We start from the raw sequence: 5,085 nt of genomic DNA, 5'->3' as shown, positions 1-5,085 counted from the left end.
TCGACGTCCTGGAAGCGTGCAACATGCCCATAAAGCCGCGGAGTTGCCCTTCATGGACAAAGCTGGTAACAGGCCTCGATTCAGTCGCATCAACTAGTCGCTGGTTCGACACGAAGTCATTCCAGCGATACCCCATGATCCTGCGAGGGCACTTGGTATCAAAGGCATCGACACGTCTCCCCAAGTCACTATTCAGCGTCCAGGCCTCACAGCCATACAGTATGACAGGGAGCACAAATGTTATTATTATTCGAATCTTTGTCAGCCTGCATAAATATCAACAATGCCATATACTCGTGTTGAGCGAGTCTATAACACCGTCTGCCAGGTCAATCCGTCGAGTGATTTTCTGACAAAACCCACCGCTTTTATGTCCTATGCTATCAAGGTATGTGAAACTTTTGATGACTTCAATGTCCTCACCATGCGCACGAACAGACTGAACTGTGTCATCCAGCAAGCCTCCAAACGACTGTACCTTGGTTTTGACCCAGGAAACACTTATTATTTATAATCCCAGTGGCTTCGCCTTATGCAGCACTTCGAGAGGCATCACCAGGACTTCCAGTGATTCCGCGAGAAGTACAGCATCATCATCAAAAACAAGGTCAATAACCTTGATGTCGCCAATAGATGCTCCCGGCTGTACGCAGCCTCCACCTGACAGAGGTATGGCCTCTTGGCTCGTAGTCACGCAGACTAGCAGACAGACCTCCCCAAGCCAGGAGAGGCCGCCCGTCTTGGCTGCGATAAGATACCAAAGAGATGTATTGCTAGCAGCAGCACACAACTGCGGCATCGCTCAACATCCAAGACTCCCGTCTCCCAGCCTTAGAGGAACGCCACACAAGGCAAACATGAGGGAAAACTATAAGGTTAAGGGAGCACTAACTTGTCCTTCAGGCTCGAAAGGCTTTACCTCTCACCAAATCATTTGTCTCCCACTGGCCTCCATCTTTCTTGATCTTCTTAGTGACGGCCATAAGCAAGGCGCCCAATCACGGTGATAACTGACTCCGAAAACTTTAACGAGGGTGCCATCTGACCAACACACACCAACTGACATAATTATAAAGAGAGAAAGGGAGGTGTGTGTGTGTGTGTGTGTGTGTGTGTGTGTGTGTGTGTGTGTGTGTGTGTGTGTGTGTGTGTGTGCCTCCCTGCCTCCGTGCCTGGCATAATAGTAAAAATCGACACGGACCCACACAACCGGAAACATTTTTTATCATTCCCATCACGGACCACCAGACAGTGAGATCAGTTTCCCTTCAGGCGACGTGAGGGGAGTGAATTAAAGAGAAGGGAGGGAGGGAGGAAGGTGAAAAGGAGGGAGTGAGGGAGTGTAGGTGTGAGGTAATTGCTTGTAGGGGTGGAAGGAAGGGGAGACAAAGCACAGATGAAAGTTAGTGTGAAGTGTTTTGTTTGAGGAGGGAAGAGGAGGAGGAGGGGATGGATGTATAAATGAAGGCTCTTAGGAGGGAAGGACGTGCAGGAGGTGGCGAATGGACAAAGAGAAACAGCATTTTTATCTCTCTCTCTTATCTATATTTACCTATCTAGCTTTTGTTTTGTTTTCATCCCTCTGTAGCACCTCCTTCCTTAAAACAGTCACCCACCGCTCACCTACTTCATCTTTAACTCCCCAACTACACACACACACACACACACACACACACACAAACACACAAACACACCACCAACAGCAACAGCAGCAATAACAACAAACAACAACCACCTCCTCCCCCCCAATAAAGGTAAATAAATTCGTCGAGCAAGGAGATTTATTGATTCAGCTCGTTCCTACAGCATCAAATATATAAAAAATGATAAACTGGAGGAGATTCTCTGGGCGTGCGTGGCTGGGGAGGACAAGGCACTTCCATTATAAGAGAGGATATGAGGCTCGGGATACAAACACACGCACGGAAGAGGAACTAAAGAAAAAATGTATTGTCCTGCGCGCTGCTCCCTGCATGAGAAGAGACGGCGGGGTTTGGGGGTCTCGAAAGGGGCAAGGGAGACGAGAGAGAGAGAGAGAGAGAGAGAGAGAGAGAGAGAGAGAGAGAGAGAGAGAGAGAGAGAGAGAGTAGTGTTGAGCGAAACTGGAATGCGACAGTGAGGTCACGAAGTCCCAAAGAGTCAGGGACAAAAGAGAAGGAATTTGAGAATGAGAATGATGATAATAATGAGGAAGAGGAAGATAAATGAGAGAAGTAAGAGAGAGAGAGAGAGAGAGAGAGAGAGAGAGAGAGAGAGAGAGAGAGAGAGAGAGAGAGAGGTTTCCATCAGCCATCAAAGTCGTCGCCCGCTGAGTGTATGTGATTAAAACCGTAATTGCAGTCATGATTTCCACGTCAATCCCTCCTTGAACATTAACCTGAACAGTCATTATTTTCCTGGAACGCTGTATCAAGGAGGTTCTCACGACATATACGTAAATACATGGTGCAGGTCAAGCCTTATGAAGTACTGTAAACTCCCATCTTAAACGAACGAATTGAAACTACTCGAATATATAAACAAACGTGACGCCGCTCTTCCTGTTGAGTCTCCCCTGGAATCACACGCTATTCAACTTAACCGTGCAAGTAAACCCCGCCTCCTTTCCTATTCAGTGTCGGTCATTGGCCAGTCAGCAGGCAAGTCACGCCCCTTTTCCAACTCAGGGCTCATGTGATTGGTGGATGCATGGAATGGTTATATCGTATTAGTGGTTGTAGGGATCAAGGGCTAATGCGTCGGAGATGAGCTCTGAGGCCACGCTTAGCTATTGCGTATTTGTCCATTCTCTCTCTCTCTCTCTCTCTCTCTCTCTCTCTCTCTCTCTCTCTCTCTCTCTCTCCTCGTTTTCTTCGTTCGTCTCTTCTCTTCATAGAATCTCAATATGTATCCCTACACCATCAGCACTACCATGATTGCACGCATCACCACAACCAAATTATTAACACCACTTCCATTATCGTCTTCACCACCCCACCAATGTCGACCCCACCACCACTACCATAACCGTCCCCACCACCAGTATCACCAATACCTTCACTGTAAATCACCACAATGAGGCGTAAAAGGTGTAATTTTTTATTCTTTTTTTAGTTTACACTGGGAAAAGTATAGGTTGCACATCCCAGGAAGAACGAGAAACAAGTTGCAAGAGAAAAGTGACCTTGTATTTGATGTACCGAGGGTCGCTTTTCACTTGCAACTTATATCTTCTTTTTCCTGAGATGTGTAGCCTAGCCTGCCTTTCCCATTGCGAACTAGAAAAAAAATGGCTGTTCCCTATGCCACTACTCCTCCGACACCTCAGATACCTTCATCCACTACCATGCTACCCACTTGCGCCAGCCACCACCGCTGAAATTGTTATTATCATTGTTTTCATCATCACCATAGTCAATACTGCCTTCCCTAACATCGCAGTCAGCATCGCATTCATATCCAACACCAATTCAGCCTTCGTGAACGAGATAATCATTTTGTATTTACAGTGATTAATTTCCTACTACATGTGTCATCCAAAATAGCAGTACAGGTATGATTGTCATTGATATAATTCGGTTTCACTTATCGAACTGGAGCTACGAGTGTTGAAGAGGAATGATTAGATAATATATGCATGCCACTTTCAATATAGGCGTGTGCAGTGACAGGCAGACAAATACCATAGCGTGACGGACAGATAGATGTTCTTCGCTTATAAGATGAGATGGACAACCGCCTCTCGAACGAACCAAAACTGACCATTTATATCTGCATTATTATTTTTGTGTGTGCGTGTGTGTGTACGGAGTGTGTGTGGGGGGGAAAGAGATTTTGTTTTGCCTTTGGCCTGCACGTTTCTTCGGTGAGAGTTGCCAGCGTTGGGTGAGGTCCATTCACATCAGCACTGAAAAATCTGTTCGCTCTGAGACTCAGAGTATTGATTTTTCAACCCAAGTGGCCTTGTAGCTGATGGAGAATAGACAGGAGGGAGAATATTACGCCCTTGTTCCAATAAAGTCAGATTCCTAAATTTTACCGAGGTACTTTCGTCCGGGTTGAATTCCCAGTCTAGACAGGCGGCTTCCACCTGCCCTTCATTTGCATATAGATTGTCTGGCAAATTAATACATTGAATATCATCACATAGATTTCGGCAGAGCCAGAGCTTTATTTTTAAGCCGTATGTTAACAAGAATATAGAACCCTTTGTTATGTGCACGATTTTATGCAGTTTCCGCGTACACCTGGACACTATTTCCCTAGTTCACCAGTAGGAAGCTAATATAGGATTTTTTTTATTTCTTGCACAGGTAATTTAAGAAGTAAGAACATCATTTTCATATTTTAGAAGGGGAATCGGCTGCATTGTAACGTAGTAGTGCCTTACTGTGTAACCGGAAAGGGGATATAAAGTATTAAATTTCCTGCAAGCCCACTAAAGACAGAATTATTGTGCTAACAAAGTCTGGCCGCTGACTCCCAGCTGGCTGTTAGGGGAAGGTGTGCATGTCTGACACAAGTGTGCTCAGTTGCAGTGGACGCCTCGTATATCTGTAAAACAGAAATACAAAGGAGAGCGTGTGCGAGCGTTTGAAGTGCGCGGCGAAAAACGGGCCAAATATGGCGTCCAAATCTTAGGTTGTCGGTACTCTATCACGCTGCTCGGATTAAAAAAAAACATGCACGCTCAGACATGTCGTGGCTCCGCCTTGTGAAGAACGACCCGCAGAGGGCCTCTCCCACCTGTAGTGCTCTGTATTCTAGCTACTATTCTTCCTCCAAGGTCGGACCAGTCTAATCCTGTATATTACAATAACCAGGTAAATGCATGTAACTACAGAGAGAGAGAGAGAGAGAGAGAGAGAGAGAGAACATTCTTATAAACACAATAATTATTTAAAAATTCATGTTAATTATGTTTTTCTATAATATGAAACAATCAGAGTAAGCTGAAACATATATCTGAATGATTTTGTGAAGACATAGCTGAGTCGATTAAGCAATATCAACGTAGAAGAGCTGCTGTCTCTTAAATATCTCATCCCAAAAAAAATCTTAGTATCATAAATTGTAAGTATGAGCTGTAGTATATCCTTTTAACAG

Source organism: Eriocheir sinensis, chromosome 8, assembly GCF_024679095.1.
Source record: "Eriocheir sinensis breed Jianghai 21 chromosome 8, ASM2467909v1, whole genome shotgun sequence".
Taxonomy (NCBI): domain Eukaryota; kingdom Metazoa; phylum Arthropoda; class Malacostraca; order Decapoda; family Varunidae; genus Eriocheir; species Eriocheir sinensis.
This window is presented reverse-complemented; position numbering follows the sequence as displayed.